The sequence below is a fragment of the Ochlerotatus camptorhynchus genome, unplaced genomic scaffold, assembly GCF_037179485.1.
Source record: "Ochlerotatus camptorhynchus isolate MF236.1 unplaced genomic scaffold, CSIRO-AGI_Acam_v1.1 ptg000167l, whole genome shotgun sequence".
Lineage (NCBI taxonomy): Eukaryota > Metazoa > Arthropoda > Insecta > Diptera > Culicidae > Ochlerotatus > Ochlerotatus camptorhynchus.
Window position 1 is genome coordinate 499,603 of NW_027040657.1, and position 26,497 is coordinate 526,099.

Here is a 26,497-nt window from a genome sequence, read left to right on the forward strand (position 1 = left end):
CTCCGATGACTCTACCCTTGTAGACGATGGATGTGTCGTCTGCAAACAGTGACAACGATCCACCATCGGGGAAAGCCGGAATATCGGAGGTGAATAGATTGAACAGGATGGGCCCAAGGATACTTCCTTGGGGCACACCTGCCCTGATGTTAAAGGTTTCCGATGTAATGAGATAATTTTGTATGATCTTCACGAGGAAGATCGAAAAACCGTATCAATGCAACTTGTACACCAGGCCATCATGCCAGACATTGTCAAACGCTTTTTCAACATCCAACAATGCTCTAGCAGATGTTTTTGAAACAGCCTTGTTCTGTCTAAGAATGTTTGTGACTCGGGTCAGTTGGTGAACGGTTGATCGACCTTTTCGAAAACCAAGCTGCTCCTCGAGTAAAATGTTGTTTTCTTCGGCAAATGTTAGAAGCCGGCTGTAAACTGCCCTTTCGAACAGCTTGGAGAACCCTGAGAGAAGGCTGATGGGTCGGTTACTTGAACGAGAGCAAGGAAGGATATTTTTTGATGATTTGATATAGGCCAACAGTTCATCAGCTGTAATCAGGGTTACTTCCACTCATTTGCTATAAAAAAATGTTTGTCGGAATTATGAAATCATGAAATAGTATAATGCTAATACGTACTTGTAAGTTACAAGAAGAGGTCATGAAGTATATGTTTGACACATAAAATCTGTCAATATTGCTTTCAGTGCGTCACAATCAGCGATTTTACGACTCGTGAGCGCTCACTCTCAGTGAACGCTCACGAATCATATGATCGCTGATTGTGACGCTCTGAAATCGAAATTGACAGGTTTTATGAGTCAAATACATACTTTACCTCCTCTTCTTGCACACTAATCCAGGCCTCCGTCGTTCGGTAAATTTTGAACTACAGAACTTTTCGGTAAAGTTTTAAAAATCAGTGAAAAGTCCAATTTTTAGAAAATTTATTCCGAACTTGTACAGAATTTGTTCAGTTTGCCCCATTTATTGATGAAAAATAAAATTTATACATTTTCTTGATTTCTCACTTGTAACGGTCATTTGAAAATTTTACCGACTTGTTCTGCTGTTCAAAAACCCGGTAAAATCCTACCGACTTCGGTGATCTGCATTAAGTGTGTGTTACTTACTAGTACAACATATCATTATAACATCTAATGATTGCATAATTCCGAAAAATATTTTTTTATAGCAACTGAGTGGAAGCAACCCTGGCTGTAATCTTGGATTCCTCAGGAAAGATGTCATCAGATGGAATCTGATGGAGGTTGGCTGCGTTTTCAGCAACCACAACCTCATGTGGACGTATGCTGTTCTGTCCGAGGTTGTAGGAGCTGACGAAGTGTTGACCTATCGCTGCAGCCTTTTCTACGGGGGTTATCAGATGAACCACTGAATCATCGGAGAAGAGATGAACTAGCCTAAGGCTAAAAATCTCTTTAATAAAGAATTTAAAAAAAAATGAATCATCGGAGCGATTCAGTGGTATCAGTGGTCGAATGGGCCTAGGCTTGTTTTTAAGCATTTTGGTAAGTTTCCAGAACGGCTTAGCACAATCTGGGAGAGAGCGGATCTTACTAGCAAAGTCGTTATTTCTGAGATCCACTATCCTGGCTTGGATAATTTTGGTAAGGCGATTGCAATTGGTCTTATGGACAGGTAGACCACAGTGTTGGTACTGCCTTCGGATGGTGTTACGGAGTCTTATAAGGTCTTTGGTATATCTGTCAAGGTTCAGATCAGGCTTGATTAGGCTGAGGGATACCCCTCACCATCCCTCTCCAACGGGGGAGTTTGGTAAAGAGAGATGATCAAGTCGATTTGTACCTTCCTAAAAAAGTTGTCCTTGCTCGCTTTCTACTCTCTATATACCATTTTCACACTGCCGTACTCTAACGGAACTATCAACTCTCTACTTTTATCTACTCCATCTATCGTATAAAAATTACCACTACAGTCTGTTATTTGAAATTAGCATCTTCAAATATGTAAATCGTTGGCTTCACGTAGAAGTAATACTGAAACATATAGTCAAAGGTTTTATGTATCAAACACTTGCCTTTCAATCTCTTCTTGTATCTAACAAGTACAAATTTTTGTTTTTCATAATATGAAAAACAAAAATTTGTACTTGTTTATATTATAAAGTATCGCCTCTACGATGGAACGCAGACACTGGTCAACGATTCCGGTTGGACATCGTAGTCAACAGCGGTGTCGACACAGTGTTGGAACTGACCCCAGTCGACACAATGGTAGTTGCGCCGAGAAGATTCAAATCGGTGCACGGAGGAACCAACTTCGGCCACTACCGGATAGTGGTTCGAGCTGAGTTCCTGATAGGTGATAGGTTGAGCGATGTTGTTGCCCATATTGGTGATGAAGATATCGATGGTAGCGTGAACACCGGACCGACTCAACTGGGAGGGAGTGTCCGGGCTCAAGATGTTGTAGTGATTTTCTTGCAGATCGTTGTTTAAGATGGTTCCATTTTGGTTGCGGCGACTGTTGCCCCAAGCTTGATGTATGGCGTTGAGGTCACCAGCATGTACTTCTCGCTCCTCCGAGTGAGCTTGATGATGTCACTTCCAAGGGCCACTGCCGACCCGTCTCTGGTGTTGACTTGCTTGGGGCAATAGACAAAATTGAAAATTGAGCCGACAGAAGTGGAGACTTCCACCCCTACGGCTTCGATGACTTTCAGCTGGAAACTTGCTAGTAGTCGGCAGCATATGTTCCTCCTTATAGCGACGGCTGGTTCTATAAAGCGCGAGCCAGAAGTCAGGAAAGAAGACATTTATCTCGAGATTCATGTGCGTTTCGGTAATGACGGCAATGTCAATGTTTCGTTTGTTGAGGAAATCAATGAACTCGATGTTTTTACTCTTTATCGTGCAAGCGTTCCAATTTGCGATGCTGTGAATAATCATACCAAGAGCCACATGTGAAAAGGGCATACAAGCTTTTTGTAAACAAACCTTTGTAGGCCCTTTTCTCGCCAACCGACGGTCGCCCACGCAAACCAACCACATCATCGGGAAGGGGAAAGCTTCCCCTACCCGCTAATGTTAAGGGTTTGCGTTGGTGTCATATGGGTGGCGAGAAAAAGGCATAAGAAGGTTTGTTTGCAAAAAGCTCGTATGCCCTTTTCACATGTTGTTCTTGATACAATATCTGTTCGGTTTATATAATGCTTCGTTGCTATGCAGTTGTCACAATGTTGTTGATAGCAACAAAAAATAGGAAATGAACTGCAAAATCGTAGGTTACTTTGATTTCCAACAATTATTGATCAAAGTTGAGCTATTATTGACATGCAAATGAATAGTTTCGATCCGTTTCCATTTGTTCATACAAAATTCAAAAGGCTCCCGCAAAACCAAATCATCAAAATTTAGCAAAATTGTTGGAGACATCAATACAGATTGAAAGACCAATTGGAAGCAGACATTGTTGATCCGCAATACATACTTGAACCACCCTAATGCACATGCTGCTATATTTAGAAAAAAAAAATGAGGATTCAAAACATTTTGTAAAAAAACACGCAATATATTAGGAACGCAAACCACTTTTCCGGTGAATCCGGGGGGGCGGATGTTTTATGACTACCGAGTAATCCAATCAAAATAATAGCTCCACTTTGATCAGAATTCTATGCATTTTAAAAATACTCAGAGAGCGCTAGAATCAGTTCTCAAAAAAACAGAGAAATTCCGGTGATTTCAGATTCACCACTAATATATTCCTTTCAACGATCAATAAACAGTCATAACTTGATATAACGTAACTTAATTCGTTAATAAATAAATAAATATGTTATAATCTGCCTAGGGAAGTCATAAATGTTAACTTTGTTTACCTTGTCCGTTCATTAAAACATTTCGGTGTAAATTTGGTGCAATTTCAATTGCTCAAAAATAGTTTTAAAAAAAAAATATCATAGCTTTTATATTCCCTTCCAAAGTGGTTAATTACAACCAAAACCAATTAGCACAAAGCTATAACATATTTTTAAGATCTTTATATCAAGGTAACATTAATTCGTTTTGAGTAAGTAATCTTGATTCAAAATCGCTTGAAACCCCCAAATATTTTCATAAAATATTACAATGAAGGCATTGCATAGTATACGCATAATAGATTAAATTTATATAGGATCCAACTCATTTGAGATATAAGAGATATATGTTTGATCCTTGCGAAAGATCGACAAATCCTTCTAGTTAGTCCAGAAAAATAGATTTTCTAACTTTCCAAACATTGTTACAATCGCGGCACTGCGATTTGCATCGTGTTACTTTCCATAGGAAATTGGTGCCTGTTTTCCATTTGCAACATTTCACCTCGAACCGTGCGATTGGTCATCTTATGCGTTTCCCATAATCTTACCGGTAGCCGTCGACGATAAAACGACACGCTACGCATATCCCCATAAGGCTTCCCATGCGATCCGGATCATAAATCTACACATGTGCCTATATCATGTTGATCTGCAAGCGGCAACAAGTTATTTCCATAACACACTCACTCACCCGTACCCCATATCTTGCTGTTGTCTCGATCCACTTGAGGAGACATTCGAGACGCCACATGCCACATGATCGATGGGATTAACGATTTTAACGAGAAGCCACTTGTGTCCACCTGATCCGAGGTGGAATGACACAAAAGAGAACAAGACGCAGATGAAGACAAGTGGTTCCCAAGAAATGATCCGAACCTGGTTTGGGTGGGGTCAATTTGTGGCTTGACCGGAGATATATGGAATCTCGATCGGCTCTGGGAGCAGCTTGTCAAAGCACTGACATTCCGCGGGAGATATTTTCCGAACTGGATTGGGCTGCGGATCATTTTGAACAAATTGAAAACAATTACCTATTTAGGCAGAAAGCGATTACCTACCATGGGTGCAGGCCGGCAAAGCACGTGCACTGCTTTCGGCGCAAGTGGGGTAAAAAAGCAAACTAAAATGCTTTCAATTTAATGACGGTAATCAACAAGCAGTAACTAATCGTATGATCGCTCAACAAAACGATTTATTTTGCCTTTCTTCCTGCTCCCCCTTCAATCCACGCTTTTCACAATCTCAGTTTGGCGGTTTTCTGCCCAACTAAGCAGCAGCCAGCAACCCAAGGAGGTAGGAAAAAATGCTGGGAAAACAGATGGTTCGAATTATGAACGCTAATTCGTGTTTAGCTGTGGTTAGCACCTTCAAATGGGGAGCTAATGAAATTTATTGAAAAGCAAAACTTCACCAACTAAAATTAAGGTATTTTTTTTTTGTGCTGTCACTCCCGAGACCGGCTTTGGGTTCTTGGTGGGGACGTGATGGGAGCTGCCCTCCTTACGCGCTCGCATTTCTCTTGTAGTTCATAAATCATCGATCGACACTTGGGAGCGATGAGCGTTTTATGACCTCGGACTCCCTTTTTGCCTTTGTTCGGACAAATCAGTAAATCATTGCTGGCGGTTTTGCGGGTAGATCTGTGCACCGTTCCGGAGTCGGGACTCGTTCTATGCAACGTGATTCGATGACGGTTCACAGGTCTAGATCTGACAGCTCGAAAACCGCAGCAGAAAACAGCAGCAGTAACGAGACAGCAAAATTCTAAGGCAGGAGAATGCAGAAGAAGCCTAAGACGACGACCGCGCAGAAGACCGCAGCAGCACCTCAGCAGAAGGGTTTGGGCGGACCCCGAAAGAATGCGTGATAAATGGGCTCAGAAGCCATAAATCAAAAAACACCTGTTTGGCACTGATTTTATTTGGTTCAACAGATCGCTAACTACTGCTGCCGTTGGTTGGCTGAAACTGGCTGCCGATTGCATTCTTGAGAATCAAACGGTTCAAATCATACTAGAGATGTAGTTCTAATAACTGTTGGTCGTGTTTGAATCACGGAGACCCAGCGACATGCAATGGTATGCCAACAATTTATAATAGGATTATGTTTTACAGAAATTGTTTAATTTACCTGCATTAGCATACCCATCTGGTTGAGATTGAACGGCTTCCAGTCAGTGGTGGTTTGCTGTAAAAACAGTGGCGTGGTAATTTATGGCTCTCTGACGTCGTGAGGCATTCCGAGCAGGGCTGTGAGGAGAAACAGGTGATTATTAGGTGCTATCAAACGTGCCTCCCAGTAGTGCAAAGAACATATTTCTTACAACCGTTACCGCGTGTGTGTACACTGTACATTACCAGCACCGCAGATTGAATATGTATACGTGTCACTAATTAAGACTTGGTGATTTATTGCACACTTTGTTGGTTAATTGGATCGAGAAAATGTGTGTCACTAGTCTGACGTTTGATTAATTGACCGGGGCAGGGAAGTGTCCCCTGTGCATGATAATTGATTTTTTCGTTACGACATCTAATATTTTTGTTAAGACTTCTGTTCACACGTTGCTTTAAGAAATGTTCTGTATAAATAGGAGAGCTTCTGCTGAGTTTAATGGTTTCCGTTACTTATGTTTATAGACTTCACGCGCTTTATAGATATAGAAACACGATGCTGTTTATTGATTTATTTGATAAGGCTCAACCGAATTAGCTTTACAGAGCCGAGGATTCTTGGTCACTATACAATACATCTTAAAACTATAGTCAAAAGGTCGGAGACGAGCCAGCCAACGGCTGAAAGTCTCCTTAATAAAGATATAAAAAAAAAAAAAAAAAAAAAAAAAAAATAGTCAAAAGGTACAACGCAATAAACACTTTATCTTCCGCTATCCAAAAAGCCTCCTCAATCAGAACTGGAGCCGCTTCCAGTAGTTTCATTGTGTGGCAAATTGTTGTACGCCAACGAGGGTCAGAGCGCGTCCATTGCAGCACTGGATGCAAAACGTGATCAGCACTCACACACTCATCACGAAACGGTTGCTTTCCAAAGTCGACGACGCATCGACCGAAAGAACTACTGATGAAGAACAATGAGGAGGACCACACAATGGTTGCTGCCGAGTAAACAGACGATCGCGTAGCACACATCGAGAGTGGCCTGCTTTTGTCGACAACCGAGTGAAAACTGAAAAAAAAAACACGATGCTAGATGCAGATAGATATATAGATTTTATTTTTGTTCATTCGACTGATTACTTAGCAATTACTAGAAGCAAAAGAAATTTTAAAAATTCCTACAGAAAATACTTTTTTTGCTGGTAAAAAAAATGCATTAACAAATTAAATAGTTGCAATATATTATTCAAAATATGAAATGAAAATCAAATAAAACCTTTTGAAAAACAAAACAAAAAACGAATATGTTGCTGATGAAAAATCTCAAATATTCCACAAATAGGGTAAGTTGTCAATTGTTGTTCAACTAAACATGCGCTTTTTGACGTAGAACTACGTCTGTGATTTCTATATGGGGTACACTTTGTTAAAACCAAAAATGGAACATGTAACAAAATTATGAGAGATTTTGAACGTTAATAACTCAGCTGCCCCTGGATAAATTGCAATAATTTTATCACCAATCTATCAGAAATATTTCTACGCATCTGTAAATTCAAGACTTAATAATTTTTCAAAATGTCACTATTGAAAACTGTTGCTATAGTAATTAAAAAGATCATCAATTGTCTGCAGATTTCAAAGTTGAATTCCATCCAGTCTCACCAAACGGTGTTTATTCACTCACCGCGTGGTGAGTGGTGGTGTTCTCCAAAGCACAACGAAATGCTGCCTGCAAGTAGCGAGCTGCAGGCCACATGAGCATGCATAGAAGGAGGAAGAAGCCGCACCGCTATTGATAGGAATCAGTAGCTCTTCGTGAGTCGCTGTGGACCATCTATGTCAAGCGCGTCTTACAAAAGAGTATACATAGAGAGAACCCTGCTCAAATTCCTATGCCTACACAAAACACAAGCTCAAGTGATGGAGAGAATGGTAAATCGTCGACTTAGGCAGTTCCTGGAGTCTAACAGTCTCCTTGATGAACGGCAGCATGCATTCCGGCAAGGACATGGCTCCTCCACTTACTTTGCAGCCATCGGGAATGTACTCAAGGAAGCCCAGGACAACGGTCACCATGCGGAGTTAGTATCCCTTGATATATCAAAGGCGTTCAACAGGACGTGGACGCCTGGCGTCATCAGGCAGCTCATCGGCTGGGGCCTGAAAGGCCACATCACGCACTTTCTACGGAATTTCCTCCTTGATCGTACCTTCCAGGTGACTGTCGGAAACACTCGATCGGATCCGTTCCCCGAGGAAACTGGAGTGCCCCAGGGATCCGTCATAGCGGTAACGCTATTCCTGGTGGCAATGAATGGGGTGTTCAGCCGACTGCCCAAGAACGTGCACGTAATCGTCTATGCCGATGACATACTCATCGTCGTAACGGGACGAACGACTAAACGGACCAGGAATATTGCCCAAGCAACTGTCTCCGCCGTCAGCAGGTGGGCGCTTTCTGTTGGTTTCCAGCTCTCCGCTCCAAAAAGTGTACGGTGCCATATCTGCCACTCGGGCCATCTGATTCGGGAACCACCGATCACCATCCAGGACGATCCAATTCCGCTTAAAAAAACAGTACGTGTTCTGGGGGTAGTTCTGGATCGGACTCTAAGTTTCGACCAGCACTTCAGATCGGTGAAAGAAAACTGTCCTCTGAACCGCATCCTCGCTCCGGTATACAATACCTACGTACGCATCGTATCCGGCCTTCTACCTTCCACGCCTGCAGACGCTGCTTGTGCGGAAATCGGAGTCCTCCTTTTCCGCTATCGATCTGCTGCAGCTACTGCTACGAAAGCCGCTGCCCTCGCTGCTAAGACATCCGGGAATGATAGGGTCTTTCTCCTCAACGAGGGGAACAGAGCCCTCCGCACTGCAGCCAACCTTGACCTCCCCCGGTGGCCAGGGTCCACTGCATAGAGAGAAAAGTTGGGGATCTAACGTTATCAAAATAGATAAGCGGATTAAGAGAGGATTCCAAGCCGGAGATAACTCTGTAGCGTTGAGGCGTTCAGTTGCAGAACTTCTCGGGTCGGTCTATCCGGGGCACGTTCATCGCTTTACGGACGGATCGCGATCACGGGCTGGGGTGGGACTCGGAGTGGCAGGACCAAACTCCGCAACAAGTCAAAGTCTACCGGAGGAGTGTTCCGTTTTTTTCCGCAGAAGCCGCTGCTATTCTTGATGCAGCCACATTCCTGCAAATCAACCGATCCTTGTGCTAACGAACTCACACAGCGTCATCCAGGTGCTGGAAGCCAAAGCCCCGAGCCACCCCTGGATACAAGCCATTACACGATATGCCCCACCCTCAACCGTTTTTACGTGGATTCCCGGGCACTGCGGTGTTCCTGGAAATGAGGCCGCGGACAGGCTGGCGGGATTCGGTCCATCTGGTCCCCGCTTCACCAGGAACGTACCACTCCTAGACGTCAAGCGTTGGATCGCGAATATTATAATGGAAGCCTGGCAGGAGAAATGGTTTCAGTCGCGGACCACTTTCCTGAGAAAGATCAAAGAAACCGTACGAACCTGGCTAGACAGCCACAAGTACAAGGACCAACGGATCATTTCAAGACTCCGGACCGGCCATGCGAGGATTTCCCACAATTTTGGTGGGACACCCTTCCACAAGGTTTGTCCAATCTGCAGCATCCCTGCCTCGGTGGAACACGTGCTGTGTGTCTGCCCAGAGTTTCAAAGGCTACGCGAACAACACCGACTCCCCGAGAACATCAGGGAGCTACTTGGCAACGACCCCTCGACGCTGGCTGCGCTGATTGCTTTCTTGAAGGACGCCCACCTGTACAACCAAATCTAGCACTCTCGTCGTTGGCTGCGCTGTCCGTGTTCTTCCACCTTCCTATTTTCCTGCCGTCGGGCTATCTCCGCCGGATTGGGGCACTGTCTCTTACGATGGAGCTCTACCTTGTTCGCGCATCCATTCCTCACCACAGTCCCGATGTAACTCCCATTTTACATTAAGTTTTTTTTTTCTAAACGTTGTTTCAGAGCCAGTTTTACGTTACGTTAATGTTAGACTGAAACGTTTCCATAGAGGCAGGCCCTAAGCCTGACCTTCTACTATCAAATGTGATAAACTAGCCTACGGCTAAAAATCACAAAAATAAAGAAAAAAAAAAGCTCATGTTTAATTTAACTAATAAGATTTATCATATAAGTCCACGTAGTCCTACGTCACCATTGCGTACAACCCCATAGGGGTGTCCATTATAGTTTTTATTATTTGACGTATTCACGAGGCTGTGCCCTTCCTTAGATCAATTGTAGCTACAAACCAATACCATACTGGAGATGGCTGGGTTCGATTCGAAAAAAATAAATAAGTGTAGGGAATAATATCAAAAATGGGAATTTCAATGAATGTTATCATTCCTTACATTCGTTTCAACACTTCGCTCGCCTCTTCGCTTCTCTTCGCTCTCACTATGGTATCGGCCTAAGTTGAGAGCAGGGGTTGAAACAGTTGACGTTTTTTACTACACTCGCTTCGTTGTCGTGCGCGACAGCCTGTTTGTATTCGTACACTGATACTCTACCGTCGTCTCTCTCACTCAACACAAACGGTAGAATAACGTTCGAGCAAAAAGAAAATTATCAAACAACTATCATATGACACCTCAATTTTGTATAAAATAAACCATTTCTGATAAGAAATGTTATAACTAGGACATCGTTGTTTGCTATTTTCAGAATTCACACAAGCACAACATCAGCAGCTCTTATTATGAGAAAAACTAAAATACATACCTTCGTGATGGTCTTCGGCGACAGTGTCGTATGACAGAGCATGTCATATGACATTTTAGTTTCGTACTGTACTATGATAGCTTATTTTGAACATTTCTGAGGCAAAAGCAATCAATTATCACAGAAAATGTGTCGACTACCGTGACCGCTTACAAGACTGGTTGAGAGCATGCAATTAGCTAAGATTCAATATGCATTAGGCTTAAAATTCGAGGAAGAAGAAAAAGACGAGGTTGAAAACGTGTTGAACAAGGAATTGATCAAGAATCCTTGGAATGCGGTTCATGAAGCAGTAACAGAGATAATCTGTACTTTTTATTCGTAAGAAATTTTTTTGGGCTCTCCCTTAGTTCAGTCGGTAAAGGTGCAGCTACAAAGATATACCATGCTGGAGGGGACAGGGTTCGATTCCCGGTCCAGTCTAGGCAAAGTTAGTCATACTTACAATCTAAGGTTAATATTCTTTAAGAAAACATATATAAGTTTCATAAACTCCAGATCGCGTCTACCCAAAATATCCCGAACTGGAACATTAGGTTGTCTACCTCGAGCCCGAAGGGAATCATACAACTCGGATCTGACTCCGCGATGCTCAGCACAAGACCAAATAATGTTATCTACGTCCTGGTAACCTTGTCCACATTCACAGAGATTGCTGTCCCCCAGCCCAACACGGAACAAGTGAGCGTTTAACGAGTAGTGATTGGACATGAGGCGAGACATCATACGAATGAAGTCTCGACCCACATCCAACCCCTTGAACCAAGGACTCTTCGAAACCTTAGGGATGATCGAATATAGCCATCGTCCCAAACTCCCTTCGCTCCATTTATTCTACCAGCTGACGAGTGACTGTTGACGATAAATGAAGAAAAATTCATCGTAGGCGATTTGTCGATCGTAAATTTCGCCTTGCATAGCGCCCACCTTAGCAAGTGAGTCCGCCTTCTCATTGCCCGGAATCGAGCAATGAGATGGGACCCATGCAAAGGTGATGACAAAAGATCTTATATAGCCGCCAGCTCAACAATATACACGGAACAGGGAGCTTGAAGCACTCGAGTGGTGCTATGAAATGCGTTATAAATACCAAAACCAGCGGACGCCTCTATTAATGATCCATCTGTGAAGAACGATTTTGCGGAATCAACATGGCCAAACTTTGCAGCCTAAATTGACGGAACAATCATGGAACGATGATGTTCTGGGATCCCACGAATCCCCCACGTCATAGATAAATCAAAACTAACTGAATTGCCGAAGTCGGAGAAGCATACACGATGAGGTTTTGCTGTGAAGGGCTGACATCCAGTGTTATGTACACGTAGTACAATGCCATACAACGAGTTTGAGGGTTCAGCTCAAGAAGCTTTTCAAAGTTTTCGATTACCAGTGAGTTCATAACTTCGCAACGGGTGAGGAGCCTGAGGGACAATTCCGAAAACCGATCCGATAGTGGGAACATGCCCGCCAACACTTCTAGACTCATCGTATGAGTCGAGTGCATGCATCCTAACGCGATACGAAGACAACGATACTGGATACGTTCCAGTTTGATGATGTGAGTTTTAGCCGCCGACTGGAAACAAAAACTACCGTATTCTAAAACCGATAAACTCGTTATCCGGTACAACGTAAGAAAATCTTGTGGATGAGCTGCCCACCACGTTCCGGTAATTGTTCGAAGAAAATTGATCCTTTGTTGTCATTTTCGTCTCAGATACTCAATGTGGGATCACCAGGTGCATTTGGAATCGAACCAGACCCCAAGATATTTGAAAGACATGGAATGAGTGATCGGTTTACCCAAAAGTTGAAGCTTCGGTTGTGCTGGGCTATGCTTCCTAGAAAAAACGACCAACTCAGTTTTCTTCGTGGAGAATTCGATACCTAGCTGAATAGCCCAAGTACACAAATTGTCTAAGGTATTCTGTAAGGGTCCTTGCAGGTCGGCCTCTCTGGGCCCTGTCATAGACACTACTCCGTCATTTGCAAGTTGTCTCAGCGTGCAGTTGTCACTTAGACAATTGTCAATTTCTCTGACGTAGAAATTATACAAAAGGGGGCTTAAACATGAGCCTTGGGGGAGACCCATGTAACTAAATCGAGAAGCTGTAGAGTTTCCATGAGAAAAGCTCATATGTTTCTCTGACAGCAAATTGTACAAAAAGTTATTAATTAATGGAGAAAGGCCACATGCGTGGAGTTTGTCTGAAAGGACGTCAACCGATACTGAATCAAAAGCCCCCTTAATATCCAAGAACACAGAAGCCATTTGCTCTTTTTTAGCAAAAGTCAACTGAATTTCTGTGGAAAGCAACGCGAGACAGTCGTTCGTTCCCTTGCCCCTACGGAATCCAAATTGAGTATCTGAGAGTAGGTGATTCGTCTCAACCCATTTGTCCAAGCGAAAAAGGATCATTTTCTCCAACAATTTTCGAATGCACGATAACATCGCGATGGGACGATACGAGTTATGATCTGACGCGGGTTTTCCAGGCTTTTTAATGGCTATAACTCTCACTTGCCTCCAATCATCCGGAACAATATTGAGCTCCAGGAACTGACAAAACAAGTTCAACATGCGCCTCTTAGCGACGTCTGGGAGGTTCTTCAACAAGTTGAACTTGATTCTATCAGCCCCCGGAGCCGAATTGCCACACGAAAGGAGCGCGAGTGAGAGTTCCAGCATTGAAAAAGGCTGGCTGATCTCGTCTACAGAATTCGTCGTTTCGCGAGGAATCATCTGTGCCGGCACGGAATCAGGACATACTTTTCGGACGAACTTGAGAATCCAACGATCTGAGTACTCCTCGCTCTCGTTGTTCGAAGACCGGTTACGCATCCTTCGCGCCGCGTTCCAAAGCGTATTCATCGACGTTTCGCGCAATAATCCGTCCACGAATTGCCGCCAGTATCCGCGTTTTTAAGCTTTTATGAGGCTCTTGAGTTCGCGTTCAAGCGCCGAGTACGCTTAGAAATGCACGGGTGTTCCACGTTTCCGGAAAAGCTTAAACGCATCGGACTTTTTTCGATAAACCTCTGTGCTTTGCTGGTCCCACCAAGGGGAAGGAGGTTTCCTACGGATCAGATCAGATTGGAGAGGAAGTTATATTCCTCCAACGGTGGAAGCCCTTCTACCGACGACACGGCTTCCTCTATCGCGGTCTTGAACGTTGTCCAATCGATATTACGGGTGAGGTCGTACGCGACGTTAACGGATTCCGACGGATTGAACCCACTGGCAATCGAAATTTTGATCGGCAAGTGATCACTACCATGGGGATCCTGGATCACATTCCACGTGCAATCCAACGATAATGAATTAGAGCAAAATGTGAGGTCTAATTTACTTCCATTTGAGGATGGACCAGCCAAACATGTTACTTCTCCATTATTAAGAATTGTCATATTGAAGTTGTCACAGAGGTCATATATCAAAGTAGAACGGTTGTCATCATACAGTTCCCCCAGCCTGTACCGTGGGAATTAAAATCCCCATAATCAACCGTGGAGCAGGAAGTACTGAACATATATCTGAAAGTTGTTTTCGATTAACAACGGCTCTAGGAGGAATATAAACAGAAACAATACAAAGGCTCTTACCCTTAATGGTAGCCTGACATGCGACAACTTCAATACCTGGAAATAGTGGAAGATTCACTCTATAGAAGGAGTGGCACTTTTTGATCCCCAAAAGTACCCCTCCTCCACGCGAATCCTCACGATCCAGTCGAATAATGTTAAAATCATAAAAAGGAATATCTATATCTGAAGAGAGCCAAGTTTTACAAAGAGCAAATGCATCACAATCATTATTGTGAACTAAAAACTTAAAAGAGTCTAATTTAGGAATAAGACTTCGACAATTCGACTGTAGAACAGTGATCAAATCCCCGACCTCGTTTGGAAAATTATCCATCGAAGGAAATGGTGGTAGCGGATGCGGAAAAAATATACCATCAAATCAATATGGACCAGGCGGATATTCCATTACAAAGCTTTCAATGGCAGTTCGATTCAGGAGAAGATGTGGAAACGTACGAGCTTACAACGGTCACATACGGGACCAAACCGGCACATTTCTAAAACAGTTGACTGTAGATGAGCGGGAGGAGTACCCACTTGCAGCATAGGCGGTAGCTGAGGACATCTACATGGACGATGTGATCTCGGGTGCAGATGACTTCGAAACAGCATTGGAACTACAAAAACAGTTCAACGCCATGATGACAAGTTGTGGGTTTAAAATGAGCAAATGGGCTTCAAATAGCGCAGAGGTTTAGGAAGGTATACTTCGAGACAAACTGGCACTCCCTATCTCAGAGGAAGTTAACCGGGACCAGGATCAAACAGTGAAAACTTTGGGCTTGACTTGGCTGCCGAAAACCGACTGTTTTAAGTACCAATTTCAAATACCAAATTTCAAGCCAGATGAAATTCTTACCAAACGGAAGGTTTTATCCGCAATAGCGATGCGGATGGAGTTTGCATGATGGACGGGGGGAACGGTTGGATTGGGACGTACCGCTACCCAACACAGTAGGTGAGGAGTGGTGTGATTTTTACGGGCAACTGACATGCCTAAACGATCTACGAGTACCACGCTGCGTGATCACACCAAGGGTGACATCCATCGAGATACATTGCTTCTCAGACGCCTCGGAGAAGGCGTACGGTACGTGTTTGTACATTAGAAGAGTGAACGACCAAGGCGCAGTGTCTGTTCACCTCTTCACGGCCAAATCTAAGGTGGCACCGTTTAAGGTACAATCGACTGGAGCTGTGCGGAGCGCTGCGAAAAGGCAACGGAAGCGATCAAGGGACCATTTCGCGTCTTCTTCTGGACGGACTTCACATGCGTCCTGCATTGGATCCACTCCGCCCCAAACACATGGACCACATTTGTGGCAAATAGAGTCGCAAAAATACAAAGAATCACTGAAAACCATTCATTGGGACATGTACCGGGTGTCAGCAACCCTGCGGATTTAATGTCGCGTGGAATCCAGCCGAGCGCAATCCGAGAAAGCAGTTCGTGGTGGGAGGGTCCATGCTGGCTAAAGGACGAGAAGACGGGATGGCCACATCAAGAAGAGGTCGCTTTAGAGGAGGCTCCAGGAAGGCGACGTCACGCTATAGTCGGTGCTGGTACGACAGATCCATCGATTAGCATTTGGTTCATTTCCAAATTCTCCTCGTACACCAAAATGCTCCGAAGTACAGCGTATTGGTTCAGATTGATGACACTTTTACGTCACACCAGATCGGATGGACATGGATTCTTAACTAGCACAGAATTAGAACAAGCAGAACTGGTAATTGTGAGACATGTACAGCAAGAATCGTTTTCCAAGGAAATCGCAGCCCTGTCTAAAAATAGCTTGATACTCAAGGGTTCCTTGTTACACTGGTTTAAACCTGAACTTACTGACGACGAAGTTTTACGGGTATGTGGACGATTGGATCAGTCGAATGAATCGTACGAAACGAAACACCCGATGATCTTACCAGCAAAACACTCACTATCTGATTTGATTATGAAGCATTACCACGAACGATTATTGCATGCAGGTCCACAGTTGCTCCTAAGCAAGGTTCGTTTACGATTTTGGCCATTAGGATGTAGAGAGACGGCAAGCCATCGATTATATGCACTGATGCACTGATAGTAGATATCCGATATATTCCGACAACGGAACGAATTTTGTTGGAGCCAAGAAACAAATTCAGGAATTGTTTCGAGTGTTGAAGGACCAATTTTCATCAGGAAACGGTTACAAGGGAGCGCACTAATCAAGAGATACAGTGGCATTTTTACCCTTGAGCTGCACCTCACTTCGTAGGGTTATGGGAACCCGTCGTTCGCTCTGCAAAACATCATCACCTACGGGTGTTGGGAGGAAACCCAGCTTCATATGAGGATTTCACTACACTTTTATCTCAAGTTGAAGCTTGCCTCCATTCTCGTCCGCTGACTCCCTTGTCAGAGGATCCCACAGATCTCGAGCCACTAACACCGGCTCATTTTCTGACTGGCGGATCTCTGCAGGCACTGCCCGATCCAGACTATAGCGCAGTAAAATTGAATCGGCTGGATCGATGGCAGATGGTACATCGGTAGTTACAAGATTTTTGGCGGCGTTGGCGGACCGAGTATTTGTCACAGTTGCAGGGACGGATTAAAAACTGGAAACCAGCAATACAGGTGGACGTTGGCAAGTTGGTGGTCATCGTGGATGCAAATCTACCACCAATGAAATGGAAATTAGGCAGGATTCACCAACTGCATCCAGGACCGGACGGAATTTCACGAGTAGCCCATCGAGTACGTCGAAAGGGAGCTTTGTTTATTTTTCTTTTCAGAAGTCACACTCAGGATGGGTGAGGATGTATACGATCAAGTGATAGGCCAACAACGCACATAGCCCCCACAAATCATCACCTTTGTTAGACCCTTGGTACTGTCGAAGTTCGCGATCGTGCTATATCGATCGATCTTCGGGATTATGGGAGGAATGGATGGTCAATAGAGTGAAGCAAAATTTGAAATTTTCGCTCCACAATACTTAAATGAATCCAAATTGGATCCTGACTAACCTCTCAAAATTTAAACCCATTTGGTGAGAAACTGAGATGGCACAAACCATTTGAAGTTTGTATGGAAATTATTATGGTAAAACCAAGATTTTTGTTCATGTCTATCTTATAATTCACCATATCGGTCTGCTTCAAAAGCTTTCAGCTGTACTTGTAGGAAAGTTTCCCAGCTACAACTTTGCTGAGGACCACTTTTTCATTAAATGCAAGGATCGAAAGTTATCAATGGTTCAATGCTCTGATGTCTTATGATCATGCTCAATCAACTGCTCAGCAGGCAACATTGGTGTTTCTGGGGTGTTGAATAGGACACAAAAATCATGGCTACTATGTCACACTGCAAAATACAGTGTTGCCTACAGAGCAGCTGCTTTATCATGTCATAAGTTTACCAATCTCATAAAAAATTAATAATTTTTTCCTGTCTCGTTTTACATAGAAACGATCTAGAGCAAAATTGTAGCTGAGAAAATTTTCTATACGAATAGCTATCGACCTGTTACGCAGCTCAATATGGAAAAATACTAGAAGGCAATGAACAAAAAGTTGAGATTTCCCATAGTAATTTACATGTGAACTTCAAATGACTTGTGCGAAGTCTGTTTCTAACCAAATGAGTTGTAACTTTGGGAGGCTAATCAGGACCCGATTTGAAACCATTTAAGCACTGTGGAGCGAAAAAGTCAAATTTTGCATTAGTCTAATGGTCAACCATCAGTTAGCTTATCTAACGAAGGATCACGGTTTGAAACGGACGAACAGGGCGAAGATCTCGTGCACACTATTTGTCAGTACTTAAGAATAAAATGTGTTTAGTGTATTAGACATGAAAATAAAGTGTTTTCGTATGTTAAATGTTATGTAATTGATTATGGAGGCCCATTGGGCATATAATCAAGATCGCGGAATCCCGGATATACGACACACACTCCAACCTCCGTCAATGCAAGGGTCGTCGCGCGGAAGTAGGCTGCTCCATTGGCATGGGCTCTCGATCAAACAAATTCTTTGAAGGTATGTCAGAGCCCAATTGTCGCAAGCATCATTTGCATTGAAATGATGCTATTTTACACAGATTAAAAAAGGGTAAATGCATCTTAGATTGCAATGTTTCTGCAAGAAGAATCGTTCAGTGATTCTGTTAGATGTTTCATCATAACATTTCTTACAATGCTTACGGTATCAGTTATTTTGCTGAACCGGTCAACCGTAGAAAGATAATATACGCAGCAGCTATTTTGTATGCAACGTTGCATAGCTTTATCTCCAATGAAAATAATCCAGAACCAAGAGTTCAAAATCGATCCAATTTTTGAACATTATTATTTTTCCTTGTAATTTTTTCATGTTTAATAGATGTTTTATAAAAGGTCATAAGATAAAAAAATTACTAACATTTTCCTGTACAAGTTTCTTACGTTTTGGATTTAAGGCTACCAATAGCTTATTATGAAACTGAGAATTATTAGCTGAAAAATTCAACGGAAACCTAATGAGTGGTATTTCATCATATTGAATCTTCATCGTATCATGATTTATGCGTCACACGTTTTGTGGAAGCCAAAAATGAAACCGGAATTAAACTGCGATTAACGATTAGATTAGAGTAAAATGTTTGTCAACTGATTGGGTCTGCCTGTTTTCTGAGAAACGTTCGTTATAAGCTTATGAAATTATATCTCAAAACAGATAAACAATTCCATAAACTCGAAAAACACATTGCATTATAAACCAGAAAGTAACTACGTCATAATCATATGATCTGTTTTGTATAAATGCGTTATTCTACTGCGACAACTACAACTTCATTTACGACAACTTAAATAGTTTACACAAATTGTACTACGGTAGAGGTGAGTACCTTGTTTTAATTCAAGTGGCCGAACGGTTTTGCAAAATTAATGCTCGAAAATCTGTCATCTGAAACAGATAATGAACGCACATGCAAGTGAATCGAACCCTTATAACACTAGTCGGCAGTGTTTTACGCATTTTGATCATTGGCAGACTCGCAAATTTTTTGGGGTACGCATAATTGTTGAGAAAAGCGAATTAAAATCCATGAAACTACACTCAGGTATTTTACACCGGGGATATTGCAACAAGCGAGGAAGCATACATGAAGCATAACTAATTTCAAATAACAACTAAAGTGGTTATTTTTATACGATAGATGAGATGATCAATTGTATAGATAGTTCCGTTAGAGTACGGCAGGGTGAAAATTTTTGTATAGAGAGTAATTTTTGGATATTGAATATTTATTCTGCAAAATTCGATTTAAAATTATAATATAATGACTATGTAGACTTTAGAGTCTACGAAGGGCAGAGAATAGATTAAAACAAGTCCTTATCATTGTAATGAGTAACTGCGATTAACGATAAGATTAGAGTTCAATGTTGGTCAACTGTTTGGGTCTGCCTATTTTCTGAGAAACGTTCGTCATTGCCTTATGAAATGATATCTCAAAACTGATAAACAATTCCAATATCTCGAAAACACATTGCAATATAAATTAGACTCATAGACGGTGCAATTCCAGTAGCATTTGAGCTCGAAAGCAACTACGACGTATTCTACTGCAACAACTACAACGTCATTTACGACAACTTAAATAGTTTGCACAAATTGTACCAGGTGAGAGGTGAGGAGTTCCAATTCGAGTGGCCAAACGGTTTTGCTAAATTAATGTGTGATAAGGACACTTTCAAGCCGGCGCCGGTGGTGTAGTGGTAAGCGTGACTGCTTTCTCACTCCAATGGGTCTGGGTTCAATCCCTGTCGAGGTCGGTGGGATTTTTCTGAGGCATAAAATCTCTGGTCACGTCTTCCTTCGAAAGGGAAGTTAAGCCGTTGATCCCGGCCCATGTATGTTGAATGGGTGCGATATCCTACGCAGGTGTGGAAGCTGCCTTCCTGCACATTGCCGTCAATGGATGGCAATCGATGTCCGTCGGTGATCGGCACTAGATTTCGGAACAAAGACAGCCGGTAAATAAAGGAATGAAGGACACTTTCATATGCGGCGCCGGTGGTGTAGTGGCAAGCGTGATTATCTCTCACTCCAGCAGACGTGGGTTCAATCTCAGTCGGCGCCACCGGGATGTTCTGAGGCATAACATCTCTGATCACGCCTTCCTTCGGAAGGGAAGTAAAGCCGTTGGTCCCCGGTTCATCAGTTGATGGGTCGATAGGTAGGGTCCAGGTGTGGGAGCTGCCTTCCTGGCGTCGGTAGCATTTGTGCTCAGCACGGAAAACAAGATCGACGGAAAACAAACGAAACGAAAAAAAAGTACACTTTCACTGAACTTTATTCGCGCAATAACTGCACTGAAAATCAGTCATTCATTAAATACTCGGCTCTGGTAAGTTGGTTTTCTTATTTATTTATTTCATCAACCGATGTTTGCTCCGCTCTTTGACAAATGTTATTGAATTTTGTAGAACAGACGTGGCTTAAGCTATTCGCAAAAGCAGATTTTTTGGAGTACGCAAAATTGTTGAGAAAAGCGAGTTAAAATCCATGAAACTACACTCAGGTATTTTTTTACACCGGGGATATTGCAACAAGCGAGGAAGCATACAGGAAGCATAACTAATTTCAAATAACAACTAAAGTGGTCAATTTTATACCATAGATGAGGAGATGAAATTATAGAGTTGATAGTTCCGTTAGAGTACGGCAGGGTGAAATTTTTTGTATAGAGAGTAATTTTTGCATATTGAATATTTATTCTGAAAAATTCGATTTAAAATGATAATATAATGACTATGTAGACTTGAGAGTCTAAAGGGTGTCCACGATGAAATTGCCACACACAAAATTGATTCGCAAAATTCGAGTTTTCATCCGATTGCCATCAAATTTTCAGGGATTGAGAAATAACTATTAAACTTCATTTTACCATTTTACTCGTATTTTATTTACAGTCCATACGCAAATGCCCGCACCTTGGCCTTAACCCCGGTCATAAGATTCTGCACAACCTGTGAATCAACCGTTTTTTTGCATGTAAACCCATACTTTCTTCAGTTCCTCGACTGTCTTCACTACCTTAGGTCGTTTAAGAAGGTGCTGCTTCATAATCGCCCAGTACTTCTCGATGGGGCGGAGCTCCGGAGTGTTGGGAGGGTTGAACATTTTCGGCACGAAATTGACCTTATTGTCCGCATACCACTTCAGCACGTCCTTGGAGTAGTGGCATGAGGCCAAATCCGGCCAGAAGATTGTTGGGACGTTGTGGGCCTTCAGGAGAGGAAGCAGCCGCTTCTGGAGGCACTCTTTTATGTACACCTGTCCGTTCATCGTGTCCTGGGTCACGAAAGGTGCACTCCGCTTCCCGCACGTGCAGATGGCTTGCCAAGCCAGGAATTTCTTCGCAAATTTGGACATCTTCTGAGTGCGGACATGCTCCGGAACGCTGAACTTATCCTTGGCCGTTAAAAAACAGGTTGCCGGGGATCTGTTTGAAGTCGGCCTTCACATATGTTTCGTCGTCCATGATGCAGCATTCAACTTTCGTCAGCATGTTGAGGTACAACTTCCTGGCACGGGTTTTGGCGGACTTGTTCTGCTTCTCGTCGCGATTAGGGGCCTTTTGTACCTTGAACGTTCGAAGCCCAGCCTTAGTTTTGGCCTTCTGGACAAAACTTCGGCTTAGGTGCAGCTTCTTAGCCACATCCCTAACGGAGGCGTTCGGATTTCGGTTGAAGGCCCCAACTACGCGGTTGTGATTTTTGGTGTTGTACGGAATACTTTTTCCTTCACTTCTGGGCTTCCGATCGGTGGTCAACCGTTCCTCAAACCGCTTAATCACTCGCGACACCGTGGAATTCGCGATTCCCAACGTTTTAGCGATGGAACGATGCGAGAGATCCTTGTTCTCGTGATGAATGCGCAAGATTTTATCACGCACGAGCTGTTCTTTCGACTCCATTTCCGCGAGTTTTGATCACAGGACTTTAAAACTTGCAGGATGTAAATAATGCACTATGAAATAAATCCACCCAAATTTTCATTAAATTCTACCCACCGGTTAAAAAGTTAGAACAATTTCATAGTGTGGCAATTTCATCGTGGACACCCTTTATGTTGAATGGGTGCGATATCCTACGCAGGTGTGGAAGCTGCCTTCCTGCACATTGCCGTCAATGGATGGCAATCGATGTCCGTCGGTGATCGGCACTAGATTTCGGAACAGAGACAGCCGTTAAATAAAGGAATGAAGGACACTTTCATATGCGGCGCCGGTGGTGTAGTGGCAAGCGTGATTATCTCTCACTTCAGCAGACGTGAGTTCAATCTCAGTCGGCGCCACCGGGATGTTCTGAGGCATAACATCTCTGATCACGCCTTCCTTCGGAAAGGAAGTAAAGCCGTTGGTCCCGGTTCATGAGTTGATGGGTCGATAGGTAGGGTCCAGGTGTGGGAGCTGCCTCCCTGGCGTCGGTAGCATTGGTGCTCAGCACGGAAAACAAGATCGACGGAAAACAAACCAAAGGAAAAAAAGAACACTTTCACTAAACTTTTTTCGCTCAATAAATGCACCGAAAATCAGTCATTCATTAAATACTCGGCTCTAGTAAGTTGGTTTTCTTATTTATTTATTTCATCAACCGATGTTTGCTCCGCTCTTTGACAAATGATATTGAATTTTGTAGAACAGACGTGGCTTAATCTATTCGCAAAAGCAGATTTTTTGGAGTACGCATAATTGTTGAGAAAAACGAGTTAAAATCCATGAAACTTCACTCAGGCATTTTTTATACACCGGGGATATTGCAACAAGCAAGGTGTAGAGATTTAGAGATGAGCTCAGGAGTATAACGATACGAAGGATTCGGGAAAGAGACGGGGAGAGGTAGAGTAGGAGAGTGAGACCACAGCGAGATTGCCTGCTGTGAGTCAGGGGCCAGTAGATGATGAGACGCTGCGAAGCAGATGTTTAAGACGTGCGGTTTTAAGTAAATAAATGGAGTGAAATATAAGGGCTTTGAGACGTCAGTTATTATAAAAGGTAAGATATAACACAAGGAAGCATAACTAATTTCAAATAACAACTAAAGTGGTCATTTTTATACGATAGATGAGGAGATGAAAGTATACAGTTGATAGTTCCGTTAAAGTACGGAAGTGTGAAAATTGTTGTATGGAGAGTAATTTTTGCATATTTAATATTTATTCTGCAAAATTCGATTTAAAATGATAATATAATGACTATGTAGACTTGAGAGTCTACGAAAAGCAGAGAAGAGTTTAAAACAACTCCTTATCATTGTAATGAGTAACTGGGATTAACTATAAGATTAGAGTTCAATGTTGGTCAACTGATTGGGTCTGCCTGTTTTCTGAGAAACGTTCGCTATAGGCTTATGAAATGATTTCTCAAAACTGATAAACAATTCCATAAACTCGAAAAAAAAAACATTGCATTATAAACCAGGCTCATAGAGCAGTGTGATTCCAGTAGCATTTGAGCTCGAAAGCAACTACGACGAATTCATATAATCTGTTTTGTATAACTGAGTTATTCTACTGCAATAACTACAACTTCATTTACGACAACTTAAATAGTTTGCACAAATTGTACCAGGTGAGAGGTACTAGGAGTTCCAATTCAAGTGGCCAAACGGTTTTGCTAAATTAATGTGTGATAAGGAAACTTTCATTAGCGGCAACAGCTCGAGCTGTCTGTGAATTTTTTTTCTCCCCTTCGCTTGCTGTGTGCTGGCGTTCCGCCTCCCGGACGAAAGGCGCTTGCTAAACTTTGTCGTCATCGTGTTTGTGCGTTGAGGTTGTGTTTTAGAAATACAATCGAAGGGTGCCATGGCCGCTATTAGACGCGTTTGTTATCGGTCACTTGAGTTGTCGGTTCTGATTTCGGTGTGGGTCTCGAGTTGATTCTGCCGGTGAGATGCTGGCGCAGACTGTACTGGCAAACTAAAGCCATTGTGATTTTTTTTTTTTTTTTTTTTCTTTATTTTTGTGATTTTTAGCCGTAGGCTAGTTCATCACATTTGATAATCGAGGGTCAGGCTTAGGGCCTGCCTCGAAAGAAAGCGTTTCAGTCTATCATTACATAACGTACAACTGGCTCTGATTACCCACCAAAAGGGACAGACAACATTTAAAAAAACTTAATGTAAAGTGGGAGTTACATCGGGACTGTGGTGAGGAATGGATGCGCGAACAAGGTAGAGCTCCACCGTAAGAGACAGTGCCCCAGTCCGGCAGAGATACCCCGACGGCAGGAAAATAGGAAGGTGAAAGAACACGGACAGCGCAGCCCACGACGAGAGGGCTAGATTTGGTTGTATAGGTGAGCGTCCTTCAAGAATGCAATCAGCGCAGTCAACGTCGAGGGGTCGTTGCCAAGTAGCTCCCTGATGCTCTCTGGGAGTCGGTGTTGTTCGCGTAGCCTCTGAAACTCTGGGCAGACACACAGCACGTGTTCCACCGAGGCAGGGATGCTGCAGATTGGACAAACCTTGTGGAAGGGTGTCCCACCAAAATTGTGGGAAATCCTCGCATGGCCGGTCCGGAGTCTTGAGATAATCCGCTGGTCTTTGTACTTGTGGCTGTCTTGCCAAGGTCGTACGGTTTCTTTGATTTTTCTCAGGAGGGTGGTGCGTGACTGAAACCATTCCTCCTGCCAGGCTTCCATGATGATATTCGCAATCCAACGCCTGACGTCTAGGAGTGGTACGTTCCTGATGAAGCGGGGTCCGGATGGACCAAATCCCGCCAGCCTGTCCGCTGCCTCGTTTCCAGGAACACCGCAGTGCCCGGGAATCCACGTAAAAACGGTTGAGAGTGGGGCAAAACGTGTAATGGCTTGTATCCAGGGGTGGCTCGGGGCTTCGGCTTCCAGCGCCTGGATGACGCTGTGTGAGTCCGTTAGCACAAGGATCGGTTGATCTGCAGGAGTGATGGCTGCGTCAAGAACAGCAGCGGCTTCTGCGGAAAAAACGGAACACTCCTCCGGAAGACTTTGACTTGTTGCGGTGTTTGGTCCTGCCACTCCGAGTCCCACTCCGGCCCGTGATCGCGATCCGTCCGTAAAGCGATGAACGTGCCCCGGATAAACCGACCTAAGAAGTTCTGCAACGGAGCGCCTCAACGCTACAGAGTTATCTCCGGCTTGGAATCCTCTCTTAATCCGCTTATCTATTTTGATAACGTTTGATCGCCAACTTTTCTCTCCATGCCAGTGGACCCTGGCCACCGGGGGGAGGTCTACGTTGGCTGCAGTGCGGAGGGCTCTGTTCCCCTCGTTGAGGAGAAAGACCCTATCGTTCCCGGATGTCTTAGCAGCGAGGGCAGCGGCTTTGGTGGCAGAGGCTGCAGCAGATCGATAGCGGAAAGGGAGGACTCCGGTTTCTGCACAAGCGGCGTCTGCGGGCGTGGAAGGTAGGAGGCCGGATACGATGCGTACGTAGGTATTGTATACCGGAGCGAGGATGCGGTTCAGCTTCTCGGTGGCTAAGCAGGTAATTTCGAGGCCGTAGAAAAGTCGACTGTCGATAACAGCCCGGGCGACACGAAGGCGGATCTCGCGGTTACTGGAGCGGTGCGGACGGGAGATTGTCCTGACGATGTTGATGCGGCTACGGCAGTTTTCTTTCACCGCTCTGAAGTGTTGGTCGAAACTTAGAGTCCGATCCAGAACTACCCCCAGAACGCGGACTGTTTTCTTAAGCGGAATTGGATGGTCCTGGATGGTGATCGGTGGTCCCCGAATCAGATGACCCGAGTGGCAGATATGGCACCGTACACTTTTTGGAGCGGAGAGCTGGAAACCAACAGAAAGCGCCCACCTACTGACGGCGGAGACAGTTGCTTGGGCAATATTCCTGGTCCGTATAGTCGTTCGTCCCGTTACGACGATGAGTATGTCATCGGCATAGACGATTACGTGCACGTTCTTGGGCAGTCGGCTGAACACCCCGTTCATTGCCACCAGGAATAGCGTTACCGCTATGACGGATCCCTGGGGCACTCCAGTTTCCTCGGGGAACGGATCCGATCGAGTGTTCCCGACAGTCACCTGGAAGGTACGATCAAGGAGGAAATTCCGTACAAAATGTGTGATGTGGCCTTTCAGGCCCCAGCCGATGAGCTGCCTGATGACGCCGGACGTCCAAGTCCTGTTG